The following is a 19,043-nucleotide window of genomic DNA, read 5'->3' as shown; positions in this document are numbered from 1 at the left end:
GGCCAAGTTGAGATAGGCAGTATGAACTGATTTGGCTTAATCCAGGGCTTTGATGACACTCTCGCAGAATTCTGGTAGGTTTAACAGGTATGATCAGCCCTTAAAGACAAACTGGGTCAGGTCAAGAGTTTGAAGGTCAACAATGTCCTTGTTGATAAGGTCCAAGATGATTTTCTCCATGGTCTTACAGACAAGGCTGGTGAGGCTTATGGGTTTATAGTTACCTGGGTCAGTTGAGGGATCCCCTCTGTGCAAGGGGATTACAGTTGCTGTTTTCCTCTCTGCCGATACAAAGCCAGTACTTAGACTGGGGTTGAACAGAGTACCCCAGTGGTTGCACTAACTCTTGCTTTAGACCATTTAGTAAGCAGTCTGGGATGTGATTCCAGGCTGTGTTATTCACCTTGGCAAGTGTGGTTATGACCTGTTCTTTGGAGATAATAGGTAGACAACTGGTGACAGATATGCTTTTGCTTTTGGGTATTATTGGTGAAGACACGGGTGTAAAATTTTTGCCAAACCTGTCCACTATGAATTTGGTACAAAGCTGGACCTTTCCTTTTACATTACAGACATAGGTAAAAATGTCTTGTGATTATCCATAGCTATAGATGATAATTTAGTTTTGTAATTAGCTTTAGAGGACTTTGCAAGATATCTAATTTGCTTGTTCAAGCCATGGAGGGTGTTCTTCTGCTGAGACTGTTCATTCTTTCTCTCTCTTGTTGTATAAGCTATGTATGTTAGATGTCCACCAGGGCAACTTGTTTTTTCATGAGCAAGTTTTGATCAGTTCTGGTACACTTAAGTCTATACACTTATAAAGGTGTTTATACAGAGCATTTGTGTATACCTCCATAGAGGAGTCTTTCTGTCACTGGTGGCAGAAGGCTTGAAACTATTTATGCCATCACTTTGAAGACAATTTTCAACCTTTTGGATCCGGGGGGGGTCAGGTACGATTGTTACACTGAACATGAGTGATTTATGGTCAGCCCTTACCAAGGAGAGCCTCACGCATGGGGTGGTGTAGCAATCTCCCATGTTGGTAAGTACTATGTCAAGGACAATCGAGCCCCTTGTGGAGGTCCAGACTAACTGTTCAAGAGCATTCGTGTTTACAAAGTGCTGGAACATTAGGGTGAGCATATTTAAGCTCATATATGTATCCCAATTGATGGAGGGATAGTTAAAATCACCCATGCCTATGGTGTTTAGCTGTGTTATGAGTGACTCAGGTAGATCCAGGAAGGCAGTGTGTGGTTTTCATGGTTCATGTTGGTAGACCTGTAGCTAGCAATGACACGGAGGGGGATCTTTCCTACAGTTAGATGGATTTGGAGTAACTCTAAAGAGCTGTATTGCTTAACCAGTCTTGTGGTATATTTGTCTTTTATGTAGATGGATACACCTCCTCCTTTGGTTCTTTTACATTCATTTTGCAGCCTGAATGTGTAGAAGGCATTACAGCCTTTCATGGCTGAAGTACTTTCTGCAGCCCTAAACCATGTCTCTATGACTGCACAAACATCGACATCTTCCCAAGTAAGAAGTGCCTCCATTGAGTGTAATTTCATATTTGAACTCCTAGCATTAAGCAGCATAACCTTGAGTTTGTCTTTTGAGGATATTTTTACATCAGGAATTTTGTTCTTATGACATTGCCTAAAAAGGCACTATGGGAGAGGCACGTACCTTAGCCAGTAACCAAAAGGCAAGAAGTGACAGATGAAGACCGTTCCTGGCAAAGCACTATGGTCTGTTGACCATACCATCCCAAGCTAATAAATACTGGATCCCCCCTGACTGACACCAGTAGCTAAGCCAATTGTTGTTGTTGTTTGTCTTTCGGCTTTTTCCTCGTAAGGGGTCGCCACAGTGGAACTCCGGTCAGCTAATGATTGGCAGTAGATTTTTACGAAATGCTGAGGTGCCAGCTTGACGCCCAACCTTCAATGAAGGCACGCCCATTTACGCATGCATGTCTTTTGAACGCTACCCAACCGCGGGGAGGACATGCAGACTCCACACAGGAGGCACTCCCAAGCCCAGCTGAGAATCAAACGGGAGAACCTCTTGCTGTGTCGTATCAATGCTACCACTGTACCACCGCGGAAGAGCTAAGCCAATTGTTGGAAATCAATAATTCTTTTGTTTGTATTGAGGCATCATTCTGGTTGAAGGTAGAATGCTGCTTAGGGCTATGGACATACCTGTCTGGGACACATAATCTGAGAGCTCAGTCATATCTCTCTTCATATAGTCCACTGAGGCACATCTCAAGTCATTTACTCCAACATGGAGTACAATAGAGGTGTAACTGTGCTTGAGAGACTTGAGTGCGTGAGTGACTTTGCTGATCCTAGCACCTGGCAGGCAGCTGTCTGTGACTTTTTCCTTGTACAACCTATTGAGGGGGACATCTGTATGTCTTACTATGGATTCACCTATGGCCAAGACAATGGTTTTGAGGTATTTTGCCTTAAGGGTTTAATGGGTGAGACATGGATACATTTGTTTTTATGTGTAGTGGGTTCCATTGGGACTGTAATGTGTCCATAAGGCTTGCATTTGCAAGGTCTCTACTCTTTTATTAAGCTTCTAATGAGTACTTCTGTATATGTGGGTTTATTTGTTGAGGAGGTGTAGTGTGTATATGCTGAGAACCTGTTTGATATCTGTTTTTTGTTACCTGAGAGAGAGCATTTATTCTAGATTAATTGTATAGTTGCATCTCTCACATTTTGTATTTGTAAGTTTTAGGAGTACATGGTTATCACTATACATGAGGCAATAGAAGCCTAGCTGTATAAAAACAGAAGTATCCTTATTAAGCATATTTAGATGGTCATTGTTAGCAAAACGATTCAGTGAGCAGCAGCAACTGGGCCTGTCTATGAGGGACATAGGTGCCACCCCAGAGGTGACATTGCATTCACCCAACCAGTAGTGAAGTTTGAGCTTGAAAAGGGTCATTGAGGAGTACTGATTCACATGCAGTGGGAGCCTATCATAGAGGAGTGTGAGTCGCTGGGATATATCTATCTCCACAGCATGTTCTGTTCATATCACAGGCTAGGTTGAGAACCCTAGGGCAAGTTAATCTTGTCCCATTTGATTTGCAGATGTCCAGCATATCCAGTAGGGCAGGGTCTGAGACTTCTCTGTAGGATAGGCATAGGTCACATCTCAGCAGCTTGCAGGATACTGAGTACATTGACAGGTCTTTCAGTTCATTCCATGTGTGTGATGTTTGGAGGAACTGCATTCTCCCAGTCACAAACTTCTATTTTTTCTCCAGTTGCTACAGTTGTCTGGTGAGGCAAAGACTGAATGGAGCATTGTACTCAATTACTGGTCTGATAAGGGTGAAGTACAACAGAGCTATGACCTCCCTAGTCTTGAATGTGATGTCCATATGTATGAGGTGTGCAATGTGAATGTGTGTCTCACCACTATGAACACATAGTGATGAAAGTATAAATTGCTATGAAATGTTTTTACAAGTATCACAATACTGTGTTTGAGCTGAAATGTTTGCTATGTATATCATAATTAGCAGGGGTACTTCATTGCCAAAGGGGACAATGAGGCATTGCTTGCTGTAAGGTTCAGTCTGTGAGTTTGGCACCAATCATTTGTCTCTGTCAGCCCCTTCTATAATATGTTACCATCAATGGGGGAATCTATATGAGTGCGTGCAATTGGCCAGCTACTGCTGCCTGCACTTCAGTTTAGTAGTTTCCACACAGTTGAAAGCCCAGCACAGATACTTGGGGTATTCCATTGGTAAGTGGTTAGTTGGGGGGGGGGCAGTCCCCACCTTTGAGAGTGTGTGTTCTGTTGGTGAGCCAGTTGGCTATTCATCTAGTACTGCATGGCTTAATCCCCAGATGTGACATTTTTCATTATGAGACACGAATGGGGATATTGTCAAAGACCTTGGACAACTAAACATAGGCGGTATGTCCTGTTATTTGTCATCCAGGTCTTTGGGGTCAGTATCAAAGAAATCTACAAGGTTCAATAGGCAAGATCTTTCCTTGACAAACATAACATGGGTCGAGTCAAGTGTGTTGGTCACCTATGTCTCTGTGGCTATGGTAATGCTGATCCCTTCCCTATCCTTGCAGATAAGCTTTATTAGGCTTATGGCTCAATAGTTGTAGTTCTACATGTTACCAGATTGATGTGCATTGCATATAATGCAACATTTGATATTACTTTTTGTAGTGTAGGTGATATATGTGTGGAAAAAGGACTGAGGCATTAGGGTTGCAGTGTTTGGGGGGGCAACACATGACCGTATTGTAAATATGTGACATAGTGTGAGTTAGGACCATCATATTTAATCTTTCCACATGTAATGTCATGTCATACACAAGAAATGGACAATAAGCAACAGTAATGCTTCATAATATGTAGTTTTCCATAGAGCAGCAAGCAGCAGGCTTGCACAATGGTTAGCAAACTGTATACACGTGAGATATACACGTTTGTGCAAAGCTAAGCAGTGTGCAAATGCAAGCTGCATTTTTAAAGTCTGACAGTTAGTATTGTGTCTGTGAAACACACCTGCTACTTTCAATGACTCTGTGGCAGCATGTGGTAATGTATTGATACATTCCTTTTTGGGCCAGATGGTACTGGTTCAAATCCTTTTCTCCCTCTCTCTCTTTTTTTTTCCAGTGTTTGCGGAAAACAGAGAAAAACCAATGGCAGGTCTGACTGTGTTTATCTGGTTTGCGTGAAGTGCAGCAATGTGTTAACTGGACCCAACAGAAAGCAGACAGGAGCTTGAAAGCAGTGAACTGAAACATAGACAAGTGTTCTCTCAATTCTCTTGTGGCAACAGTTGTAATAATTTAAAAACATTTAAAACACATTTTATACTTGTAAAACTACGCCTTCAAAACATAGGAGCCAATCAACAGAACTCAACAAGTGACCATTCTTTTTCCATTAACCGTTTCATTTTCCTATTTAAAGTACCAACCAATCAATTAAAAAGCTACAGCTCAAGAATACATTTATCTTAAGACAACTATTAAAAAAATAAATGCATTATATGTGATATAAATAATCATAAATATGTATATAAATATTTATGTATAAATAAGTATGTATGTAAAAATGTATAAAAATATATCATTATACGAATTATAATAATAATAGATAATAAACATACATTATATTGTCATTATCTCGTTAGTGCCTTCAGTCTTAGGAAACGTGCTAGAGAATGAATCATTTCTACCAGGGCATTGGGTGGCATTTGTTCTAAGCTGCCACAAAGCTTCCTGATTCTCAGGCTGAAGCATCCACAGCCCTCCTCTCATCCCTACCTCTAAGACTTCAATTATGAAAAACCTGAAACTATGATTAGAAAATTCCATGCAATGTTTTGCTAAAGCATTTGAATCTTATCTAGTCTTTATATGTCTTAAATGCTCATAAATCTGATTTTTTTAATTTCCTCTCAGTTTTCACAATATAGAAACAACAACATAATGTACAGCAGGCACAATAAACAATTATTTTGAGGAAGTTTCTGAATGAACAGAAACGAAAGCGCTTAATGTCATTGTATTTTGTGGATTAATAAAACATTGTTGGTGAGCATTTTTCCCTCCGTGTCTTTGTTTAGGAAACTATCAGTCTCTATTGCTCTTGATCTATGGTAGACAAGCCAGACATTCATGAAGAGAATGTGAGACTTACGGCTCAGAGATAGGGTGTCCAGGAGTCCAAGATTTTTATTGGACTCCTAGTGAAACACCACAGTGCCAGGCTTTTGCTGAGAGACTATTCTAGCTCCCAGTATAAGTCAGAAGCTTGGGATAGTTTAGCTTGGGCTGTAACCAGTGCCACCAGTTTCCCCCACACTGGAGAACAATGTAGGTATCACTACAATGACCTCCAGAGGTGGAAGAGGGATACCCTTGACTTTTGTATCGGGTAATTTAGAACTGCAGACATCCCACACCTGTGTAAGTATCAACTACAGAGAATATTTGTAAGACTTAAAAGTTGAATATAGGCAAGATTGATGTTCATAATGGTATTCTGTCCTGTTTTTTTCCACAGCTGCCATGGAAAGGGAGGTCAGTGTTAGAGCCCATGGCACTAGATGGGCAAGGATCTGAGAGGCATGTGGTATGTATGCAGCAGAAGAGTAGTGTTATTGTAGCATTAAAAATTGAAGATAGTTTTTTTGGTATTTTATAGAGTTGTATCAAATTGAGCATTCCTATCTCAACTGTAAATGCAAGTATGCTTGCATTAGTATGTAGCACAACCCAAGAGTTCAATATTAGATTTTACTCAAAGGCTGTGGGTTCAAAAAACATACTTCTCAAATATACAATACTGTTAATTCTTCACTTATGTGTAACTTAAAAGTTTAAAGTAAAAGCTGTATACCAGTGGTACATATGGCCTGCTGTAAACTGGTCTGTATAATTGGAACACACATATGTGCAATATATGCACATGTAAAGGAGTACTTGCTGCAATCGGTCATATAGTGTGCATCTGTTAGGAGCTGGTAGTATTAAAAGTAAAAGTTATCTGTTAGGTGTAGTAATCTTAAGAGTAAAGGTTAAGATAATAAAGTCAAATAATTGCATGAATGCATTGTATGTCACATATGAAGGTACTAATCTTATCTCTTTTTTTCTCACCCCCAAACGTATCTCTCTTTTTTATTTATTTATTTTTTACTTTATTATGTGTTATCAAAATGTTTTGATGTCATCCATGTGTGCCATATAACAAAATGTTCCACAGCACAGCGTGGTAGGCCTGTCCCACAGGATCCACCTGCCCTCACTCTACTGGCTACGACACCATTGCCCAGCACATCTGGGGGCCAACCTGGCATCACTACCTCTGCTGCTCCTGTACTACTTACCCTCTCAAGTAGTCCTGCCCCAGAGGATAGTCCAGTGGTTACCTCCGGGAGCAGTGACAGAGGTGGTGAGTTTATCATCAGCACAGAGCTGCCAGGGATGGTGCGTAGGGTTGTGACAGTGATGACAGTCCTGTGGGTGTGGACTCAATTCTCACTGTCAGACAGCTTGATGGCCATGGGTCCTGAATGTCCCCACCCTCACCCAACCTCTTGTGTCTATCACCATCCCTGTCTCTTGTCTTGAAAAAATCAATCAATTGGAATTCAATGAAAACTATATCTTTATTACCATTGATGTTAAAGACTTGTATACCACAATCCCACATGAAATTGGGATGCAGTGGTTCATTGAATTTCTTTTTGAAAAGGGTGTTCCACAAGATAAGATGAACACCTGCAAAACTCTTTCAGAATAGTTTTGAAAAACAATTTTATAATTTTTGAATGAAATTATTACCTACAAACTGCAAGGGTCACAATGGGGTCTGCATGTAGGGTGGCTTTATGCAAACATCACAATGGGAGAAACAATTTATTTAAATTTGAACATGTGATAAACTGTAAATTCTATACATGCTACCTGGATGATATTTTTATTGTCTGGTATGGTAATAGTGAAAAAATAATTGATTTTATGGATTTCATTAATAATACCACAAGCTTTTTGAAGTTCACTTTTGAATCAAATTAATTGACTATGACTTATCTTGATATCAAGCTTGCTAAAGATTTGATAAGTAAAAGGTTTCTTTCACAAACATACAGAAAGCCCATATTCTCAAATACATATTTACATTTCTCAAGTCCACATCCTTTAGCACAAAAATGAGTGGTGGTGAAAGGACAATGTGTTAGAGCCACTCGCATGGTTTCTACATTTGATTAGTTTTTGGATTAAAGTAAATGTATTAAAGCTATGCTTCTATCTAGGGACTATCCAATGAATTTTGTCAATGGGCTTATATATGAAGTTATAATTAAGAGGGAAAGGAACTTTTACATTCCTATTTTAAGTTCTTGTAGTGAGAATATAGTGTTGCAGTGTGATCTTACTCATGATGATATTTGTAATGATGTATCAAATAGAAGTACAACTAAAATGGCTTTATGGTGGACACTGATATACATGTTCACAACTACATGAATTTCTTTATTACTAATTTTAATGTAGACAGTGAAATCATTAAAAATATTATTAGCAAGAACTGGACCATCCTAAAGGACAACTGGGACATTTCAAATAAAATATGCGAAAGACCACATATTGTTAATACAAATGGTCCAAGCTTAAAGAACATTGTGGAAGGATTCAGCCATAAACCCCATAATACACATAGGGTATATACGATTAATAAATGTGGCTAATGTTCTATGTGTAAATTTATTTTGGTATCCCAACAATTTAAAATCAAAGAATTTGATTTTAGAATAAAAGGGTCATGGAAATGTCAAACATCTGGCATTGTGTATGCTGTGATATGCCAAGTATGTCCTGCATTTGATATTGGCAAGATGCACCTTAAGATAAGAGATTGAGTTTGCAAGCATACCTATGACATCAGGAAAACCAAACAACAGAATGCTTAGCCGGACACCTGAATGTATGTACAGGGCATTGTTTTACATTTGTTCTTATTGAGAAAGTAAAATCTTCAATATGTGGGGGTCCATGGCAAGATGCACCTTAACATAAGAGATTGGTTCTTCTAGCTTGCCAATATACCAAAACACTTATTTCCATAATAAGTGTCCAGGCTGTTCTTAAAAATATCTAAACTAGTACTTGCTTTAATGTAATAAAGTAGTCTGCTCTGTGCATCGGCTACTCTATCAGAGAACCAATTAGTCCACTTCTCATTCTTATAGAATCTTCTGCATAGGTTGTCTGATGAGTCTCTAGTACTTATTGATAACCCCAAACATTCCCAGAGGTAGCTGTCTCTAAATGTATTATATACCTGAATAAGATCTCCTCTTAGATATCTGTAAGAGACACTGTACAAGTTCAGACATTTTAGTCTTTCATGGATGTCCTTGGTATATTTCTGCTGTACTCTTTCCAGTTTACTCGTGCTTGTTTTCTTATAGGGTTTCCATATTGTTATTCCATACTCAAGTTTGGGTCTAATGTAACTAACAAACAATGACTTCATCATTTTTTTGATTTCCTAGACTTTATAAATCGTTTTATATAGCCTATAGTTGATAACTATCATTAACCAATTGGTTGACATGATTGTAAAAACTCATAGCTGAATCTACACATATACCCAGGTCCTTAAATGAGTCTACAATTTGAATCACTGTGTGCTGTTTTAAATATTCACCTCTCAATTTATGTCTCCCAAATCTCATATGCTTAGCCTTTGAAGTGTTTATCAGAATATTATTCTCCTGTGCCCAAATGGTCGATTTAGTCAAATTATTTTTCAGACATGCCTTATCTGTAACACATGTAATCAGTTTATACAATTTCAGGTCGATGCATATAGACTGTAGAACACCTCAGATGAAAAAGTAAGGTCTGAAATATACAACCTAAACAAGTAAGTGCCTAGAACGGAGCCCTGTGGGAGACCCTGACTGTAACCAAGGATTTCACCTGTCTAGTTGCTGTATGATACTTGCCATGTCCTATTTGTAAGCCATGGAGTGATGCACCTTATCAAGAGTACATCAATACCTAGTTGTACTACTTTATTGATCAGTGTTTTGTGCATGAAGTTAAATCTATATAAATTACATCACAGTGCAATTTTTCATTCATAGCAGTTATTATATTGTTATAGAACATCATGTTACAGGCGGTAATTGATCTGTTTTCAACATATGCATACTGATATATGCTTTCAAGTCCCAACCGATCCAGTTCTGACAATAACTTATCCAATATTACCTTCTCCATTACTTTTCCACAACATGAAAATAGACTGAAGGGTCTATATGAACTCTCCACAACATGAAAGTAGACTGAAGGGTCTATATGAACTTTGGGTTTGTCCTACTCCCCTTTCCCTTAAAGACAGGCTTAATAAGTGCATGTCTCCAATCTTGAGGAATCTCCTCATATTTATATGACCTAGTGAATAATAGATATAATGGTTACTGTAAGTTCTTGCTGAAGTGTTCTCAGGTCATTGTTACTAATTTTGTCTCCTCCCTGTGCTTTGTTTCTATCCAGTTTGCGCATTTCTTTTTCAATATAATCTAATTTGATTCTAGTATCTGGAGTTAACTGGATGTCACTCGGACCACTTATCACCCCTTTTGTGGAGCCAAACTGTTTTGCATAAGATTTTGTAAACATATCTATAATCTGTTGTGTCTGAGAATAAATTTTGGAATCTGCACACAGTTTATCAATTTGTGTGTCTTTACTCCTTCCACATCTTATGTATTTATAAAAAGGTTTCCTATCATGCTCAATATCTTTATATAAATTTTCTTCAAAATTTTCTTGATCTTGTCTCACACTATGCTTAATCTGTTTGTCCAGCTTGTTTATTTCAGTTTTCAAAGTTGTAGTTTGACCTCTCTTCCATTTCTTATATTTTTTGTCTCTCACCTTAATCAGATATCTTGTTCTTATAGAAATGTATCCCCCTGATGTTGTATGCCTAGATCCTGATGTTAAACATTTTTTTTTATTTTTTGGACTCAAACAATTTCTCTTTCAAAACTTTCCACATTTCATCTGCAGTTTTTCCACTGAACACCTCACTTCAGTTAGTTTTATACAGTGACTGTTTTGCTTCCATGTAATTAACAATAATTAACCTTCTGTGCATTGACTTAGATTTCATTTTGGCAGAATTATCTAGCAACAAATTAAACTTTATAACCTCATGATCACTGCACATCAATGGTGGTAAATCGTGACTTGAAATAACAGTAATTTATTTGGGAACACAAACAATGTCTAGTATGTTCCGCCCCCTGGTAGTTTTTTTTTACAATCTGAAGCAATTGTTGTTCCTGAATATATGCTGTGAATAATTTCTTTACTAATGTTGTTGAATCAAGGTTATTCCAGTCTGGTTCTGGTGAATTTAAGTCCCCAGCTAATATTAAGTCCCCAGCTAATATTAACCCCCCCCCCGTATTTCATGCAAGAAATGTATGAATTCCTCTAGGTCATCTGCACTTGACTTTGGCAGTCTATACACTCCAATAATTGTTATATGTTCCAGGGTTGTCTTTATTGTCACAGTTACACAGTCTATAATATTGGTATTACCATTGAACATGTAATAATCACAGGTCTCATAGCTATCTTTAATCCCTATCATAACACCTCCACCTGATTTTTTGTTAGAATGTGTGTTACAGTAAAAACATTTATACCCTGACAAAACTGGTTTCCATTCATTGTTCTTTAACCATGTTTCACAAACACTAACAACATCAATCTTGCGGGAATGTAGCAAATTTTCTAATAAAACAACTTCATTATTAATGCTCCTAGCATTAACAACCATGAGAGATGCATCAAATGTTGCTATCTGTGAACTGTTACATTTTCGACCTGACAAACTCCTGCCTAGTGTTTGTCAAATACTGCAAAATATCTGCTGCAAAAATTCTCTTCCCTGATCTTGACAAATGCACACCATCTTGTCAGAACACGTTTGCCCAAAACTAGGCTTGGATGCTCTACACATTTCCATTTTTTAAAACAGGACATTTTTTCCATGTAGGTGTTTACCCAAAAAATCTTTTCGTTCACAGTGACCTGACTACCCTTTCTTTAGGTGATTTGTGAAAAATATGTCCTAACACCAGTACAAGCTATGTTATCTAAGAGGGCTGTCAGTTCCCTACTAACAGTCAGAGAATCCTTGCGGGTGACATCATTTGTACCAACATGACTAAAAAGAGATCCATACTTCCTTGCATTAAGGCATTCCAAGGCTTGTCTCACACCTTCTATTCTTGCTACTGGCAAGCATAACAGAATTCTATGTTCATAATCATCTCTGCAAATGTAAGTATCAGTTCCTCTAATAAGAATATCTTTGCTGGCCAGCTCTGAAGAATCGCCAGCTTCTAATACAGTAATACATGGTCTAACAATTGTTATGAAGAATAGATCTTCATCACTATTAGTCTTATTAGTCCCACTGTTTTCATTGTGTATTAAATTCTCATCCAGCTGGTATTGTAAATCCACAGCTTATGTAATGTAGTCAGCATCTGTCTTTCTCTTCTTTTTTCTTACAGTAATGTTCTTCAATCCTCCCATGTTCAGTTTTGATTTCTACCTTTTCACCTGCCCCTTGTCTCTTTTTTTCTACCTCCTCCATTGGAAAAATGATGCCTTTTTCTGTAGACTAAAGGTTTTCTGATATAAAAATATCATCATTCCCTGTAACCAGTGTGTTACATAACAAAGCAGTGTCCTTTTTACTATGTACTCTCTTTCCTTTACAGTCATTAGTCAGTTTCTTTTTCTTCCTTGTTATTTGTTGTGAACTTCTTCCTTTCTTTCTTTTTTTGTTCCCTGCTATACAAACTGGATCCTCAGATTGCTGAATACTTGCATCCAGAATTCCAAAGTTGTCAGGGGCATCATCATGTTTCATAGGGGTTGAATGATCTTTGCAGAAAATAGATGCATCATTTCCTAAATGTATTCTGTTTGTTCTATGCCTAACATTATTTAGTTCGTTAGTCCAGTCATTAATATATGATACAGCAGTTCTCCAAGCCATGCCAATTGCACAAGTGCATCATCATCATTAATAATAATAATAACTTCTAATAATGATAAGCAAATCATCCAACTTTTGACACAAGGAACACAGATCACCAGTGTTATCAGCTGTTACCTTTAAATATGCATAGCATTTATTACACCGTACAAGATATTTCTGCATTAGCAAATCGTTAATTGCATACTCATTTAAGGAATCCATACTCCGCTTCAAATTAATAAAATATTGTGAAAGAAAAGAATAATCAAAATCAGTATCCACCGAATTCAAAGAGAACGTAAATCAACTTCTATGACAAAAATCACATCAGCAATATACAAATAAATAATACAGTACAGTAAAGTTGTTCTGACCATACAGGTTCTACAAGCCAGACAATAGTTGTAATTCCTTTCCGCGCAGTAGCTTCTGCTTACTATCACGTGCAGTCGTATTCTTTTTAACAGTAAAGTTAAATAGATCACAAACCATGACAGAATTCTTTAGATATGCTCAGGACTGATATCCTCTGCATTATTCATGTAAGGATGCTTATCTCACACACATATCCTCCCCATTGTTATGTCACCTTGTATGACAGTCACAGACACATTTTCACTGTACAGTCCATACTGTACCATATAGATATGTGTTTGATGTTGCTGCTAAAACCATCTTCCATTGATAGGCCCTACTCTGCTGTACATGAGTTTCACCTGTATTCTTTCCCCGTGTTCATTCCTACAATTCATCTATTTGTCCCTATTCAATACACACACTTCCCCTGAGTGATCGTTTTACATGGCAGTTCCATGTCCTGTTACAGATCATTAACACAGCTTCAGTACAGAATGCCAGGAATGGGATATCACAATACTCTGCACTGTAGGTATACTGTCCTGTACTGTGTTTCAGCCATATACTTCACATTCATACCTCTCAACTGTCCAGATATTCCCAGGATGCCCAGATGTTTTCCTTATCAAATATGTGGCTTTCTGCTATGTCACTGGGATGATCTCTGGACTGATGTGACTCAATATCACATACATTTGAGTGCATACCTCTCAGCTGTCCTGATCTGTGCAGAATGTCCAGTTTGTGTCTCATACTTGTGATATTTTCCTCATAACATTTTTTTCCTGGAAAATCATTGGCATGTCATTGCAGAGTGCAGTCAGAAACTGATGACTGACATTTGAGTTTCAAACTTCATGCTCTTCAGAAAGTTCATGCTAGCATACAACTTATATATTCTATCTACTTCCTATGCTTGGAAGTCCAGTATTAAAAATCTGTCCCTATTTCTGGCCCTTCGTCCCCCCCATTTTATGGCTTTGTCCACAGTTCATGTTCTAAGAGGTTGAGACTGTTACATTCTAATGTATTCTCAGGCTCATCTAACTATTACAATTTCATAGCATTCAATTTCAACAGGCTGGATAGACAGAAATTCAGCTGGTGCACAGCTGGCGTTTAACCTAAGCTGCCACAAGAATTCCTTGTGTCCAAGCCTAGTTTGCCAATCCCCTCCTCAGGGGTTAAGTGTAATTTTTTTCCCATAACCCAAATAAAAATCTGTCAAACTTTGTGCAACATAGTGAAAGCTTATATAATGCATTATTATCATTTTTGTTCCTAATGTCATACAAATGCTCATATATTCTTTCATAGAACAGTCTATCTGTTTTCCCCACATAAAATGCTGGGCAGCACAAGTATTGGGCTAAATACACCACTCTTTCGGTTTGACCGTTACCTCTTTGAAAATGTACCTTGATTCCAGCTACATTATTTAAAATTAAGGAGTCTGCTTCTAAAATAAAAGAACGATATTTACAAAAAAAAAATACCACAAAACTTAATCAAACAGGAAAGGAATTTATTGTATAATTTATGTAAGGACACCTCTATTCGTATTATGAAGTCTGATAAAGGAGGTTCTTTAGATTACTCCAATGTGATGTTAAATATGCTGCATAACACTGACTCCTATGTATCCATTTCAAAAAAAACAAAATGAACATATCATATCATCAGACAGACCTTCTGATAGAAGACTATTTTATTAGTGGACGAACTGATGGGGATATTTACAATTTTTTTTAAAATCACTGAAAATAATATCATACCACCTTTGGGATTCCCAAAATCTACAAGTATTACAACAATCCACCCTTTAAACCTATAGTAGCTGCTCAGGGCTCCAAAACGTCTCCTCTAGTCTGCCATTCTAGTTGATAGGTGGCTTAAACCAATTTATGTCACCATCCCACACCTTCTAAAGGATTCATGGGACTTCCAAGGATGATTTGAAAGTATGTTATGAAAGGAAAAATTAGTTTTATTAGCAACTAATGTAATAGATTTATTTTCGGTAATTCCAAACGATGAAGGTATAAAAATGTTTCAAAATAGTTTGATGGACTATAAGACTTTGTCTAACCATAAGTTGAATCTTATAGAGTGGAATTAACATCCCTTGTTCTTAACAACAGCTTTATATTTTTTGAAGGAGAGTTCTTTAAACAAATTAAGGGGGTAACAATGGGCGCTGCCTGCACTCCAGTATATGCTAATGTAGTACTATTTGATTGGAAAAAATTTATGAATTTAATAATGCATTTTCAAATCACAGTAACTTGAACCTTAGGTTCCTGGATGACATTATGGGAGGGTCCCCATTCATGAATTAATGAATTTGGGTTATTTGAACAACCACACAATTTTTAAAGTTTACATCACATTTTGATACATATAGTATTATCTTGACATATGTGGCACCAAGTTTGACAGATTTTTATCTAAGTTATTAGAAAAAATTACACTTAACCCCAAGGAGGGGATTGGCAAACTAGGCTTGAACACAATGAATTCTTGTGGCAGCTTAAGTTAAATGCCAACTGTGCACCACGTTTAAATGAATTTTTGTCTATCCAGCCTTTGTTAAAACTGAATGCTATAAAATTATAATATTTAATCAAGGTATCAACAGGTATTTGGTGAAATGTTATTAGTTCACATACAACAGTTTTATGTTTTATAGTTTTCTTACATATTCCCTGGGATTCATGAAGCTTCCACCAGGTGCAGGCATAGCATTGACATTTCAACACCAAATATGGCCAGTGAGAGATCCAGGTACGAGCTGTTTCCACATGCATCCGCACAGCTTCCGGACCCTGTATGCTAATTACCCCATTTGCAGCAGTGAAGCATGCAAATGAAGGTATTTAGCGATCCAGGAAGTGGTGCAGGTGTAGTGTAAGCATGCAGAAATGTAAACCGTAAAAAACGGTTTACATTTTTGCAAATATAAAATTGGAGCCATGACAGCCGTCCGAACACATGTATTATATCGTTAATATATGCCAATGGCAAAATATATAGCCATTGGCTTAAAAAAATGCACAAAATATAAAAAGAGCATTTCATTTCATTTTTCGCACTATCGTGAAGTTTAAGCACAGGGCCGCGTTGAGCAAACCGGATCGCAAGGAAAATAGAAAAATATAGAATAAAACTGCAATGTAACACATATCATGATTTCCCCATAATAGTCAATGGCAGGCATATTACACCACATCACGTTGCAAGGGTTGCTAAGGGGCTGTGACAGTGTTTTGCACGGTAGCTAGGAATTAATAGGCAATGCCATGCAAATGAGAGGAGTAATAGTGAATCACAGATTCCCTGCTGATGTAAGGATGCACCTCACATCATAGCGTTATAACACCGAGGTGTGCCCTTGAGATAGAAATGACATCAAGAGAGGGGTGTGTCACCTTTGCTGTAAGCTAATTGGAGCATTGCTAATCCGGTGTCCCGTAGCTAAGCATAGCTGCAGGAAAGGGGTGTGTTGAACTGGCTATAGCTTTGCTTAGCTGAGAGCACACAAGGTAACCGAGTATGCATGTGAACAGAGACCAAAACATGCTTAAACTCGGTAAACGGGTTTGCGCGGCACACACCGGAGCTGAAACAGGAAGGATATAGGAAAAGAATAAGGAAATGCTGCAGCAGGGAAATTGGAGTACAAATGACTAATTAACACCTAGGAACCTACAGTGGGCCACTGACAACAGCTAACAAGGCTGCAAGCAGCTACCTGCAGAACAGGAAAGGGGAGGGGCTGTACTGCAAAGAAAACAGTAAAGTGTCACAGCAGAACAAAGCAGATTTGCATTATATCAGCTGCAAGACACATTTTGCAACACATGACTGGGTAGGGAAAGCACAAAACAAGAAAGACGGCAGGTGGAGGCATGCCGATAACGGGAGGGGATCCTGGTATAAAAGTGAATGAAAGGGCAACAGATTAATCAAGGCAGGCATGCATAACTCCACACTAAAAGCCCCACACATGCAGTACTTACTGTAAAACCCATAATTAAAATACCCTGTAGCTGGAATTGCTCATACACACCCAATGACATCAGCAGCATACATAGCACAATAGTATAAAGTGTGAATGCACCTCACACACACTTGTATATTCCCATACACTCTGCACCATTGGTGTATACAGACGGGGAACTTTTAATATGTACATGTTAGGGGCTGCCATAGCTTTGATCCACCAGCATGTGTTGGAGACTGAAGGTGGTGTGGAGAATGATGCTCACAACCACCCCAGGCACCAGAGGAGGAGGAGAGTGTTCAGACCCAGGGTAACCTACCAGGGGCTACATGATCTAGAGATAGTAGAGCATTACAGGGTGGACAGGGACACCCTACAGCAACTTGTGGAGCTGTGCCAGTCACGCCTCAGAGCCAGAACAAACAAAGGGGAACCCATCCCAGTGGATATGAAGGTATGTGTAATCCTGCGAATACTAGCTACAGGTACCTTTCAAAGGCCAACTGGATATATCATGGGGATCTCACAGGCATCAGCATCCAGGGTACTTCACCAGTTCCTGGATGCCATGTTACCACATGCCAAGGAGCACATATATTTCCCCCAAATGCAGGAGGAGTTGGCCAGCAATATGCGTCTCTTCCACCATGTGGCCGAATGCCCGGAGATACTGGGCGCAATACACTGCACGCACATACACATCAAGTCACCACTCAGTGAGCAGGGTAGGCGCTACATAAACCGCAAGGGATACCCCTCCATCAACTGCCAGGTTATGTGCAATGCCCTGGGCATTATCATAGATGTGTGTGCTGGCAGCTCTGGAAGCTATCACGACTCCCACATCTGGCATGCCTCACAGCTGTATCAGGTATTTGCCAGGGGGGATATCCCATATGACCACCTGGTGGGGGATGCTGGCTATGTACTGGAACCATGGATGATGACTCCCATCAGAAATGCACACACACCCATGCAAGAACGCCATAATGAGGCACACGCACAAACCAGAATCATCATAGAGCGTGTGTTTGGGATGCTTAAATCACAGTTCCATTGCTTGGACATATTTGCTAGAGCCTTGCAGTACTCTCCAGGCACGTGTGTCCACATCTTCATAGTATGTGCCAAGCTACACAATATGATCCTGCGGAAACAGCTGCAGCAGGGACAGAATGGTGAAGGCCCTCACAGCCCACCACCATTGCCAAGGGCCCAACAGGCACAGAGGTACTCAGACCATGAACACCCTGAGCCAGCCTCAATAGGCAGACGGAGGCGTGACCAGTATGCCCATCCCTTGGCAAGGAGGGAATGTATAGCACACACACACTGACAGTGTACGCACCTAGGGACTGACACCTTTCATCACCTGCACACACAGTAAAAATGGATGGCACACACACAACACTACCTGTAAATTGTCATGTATAGGCAGTCTACTGTGTGCATCCAACATAGGCAGCCCTCAACTATAGCACACACAACCGCTATTGGCACAAGGTAAGTCAACACCTGAACAGTAAATTAAGCTATCAGCATGTGCTGATACTGTATGTATAGATTCTTAGGTTCATAGGTAGGTACTTGGCTAACTGCATGAGGGCATTCATAAGCCTAGCCAAAATGTGTCAGCTTTTGCCAACCCATTGATTAATTAACTGCCCCTCTGTAGAGCAGAGCCAATGGCGGGATGCCTGGGGTGTAACTACTGTTCCCCATCCACTCTTCAAGGTTTCTCTTGAGGAGTGTTAGTGAGGGGCTCTGCTTAATGTAATTAGGGATGTAGTTCCAAAGCATGGGGAGTTGCTGTGACAGGAATCTGTCCATCCAGCATCTTCTAGTTATTGTTGTGGCAAGGTTTAGCTCACTACAGCGTGTGGCTCACTGTGATATGGATTCCCATAGGTGGAGCATATCCATTAAGCCTGAGTTGGACATGGCTTTGTTGGCCAGCAGAGATCATCTCTGAGTAAACAAGATACCACTGAGTAAAGCAGGAGTTTATTCAGTCTGGCTACATAGGACATATGTTTGAAGCCAGTAATCCTCTTGGTGCAGTATGTTTGTGGACCTT

This window comes from Protopterus annectens, chromosome 10.part0 (genome assembly GCF_019279795.1).
Source record: "Protopterus annectens isolate FY-2018-M chromosome 10.part0, PAN1.0, whole genome shotgun sequence".
Taxonomy (NCBI): Eukaryota; Metazoa; Chordata; order Ceratodontiformes; family Protopteridae; genus Protopterus; species Protopterus annectens.
The sequence above is the reverse complement of the archived record's forward strand: the minus strand, read 5'-3'. Positions refer to the sequence as shown.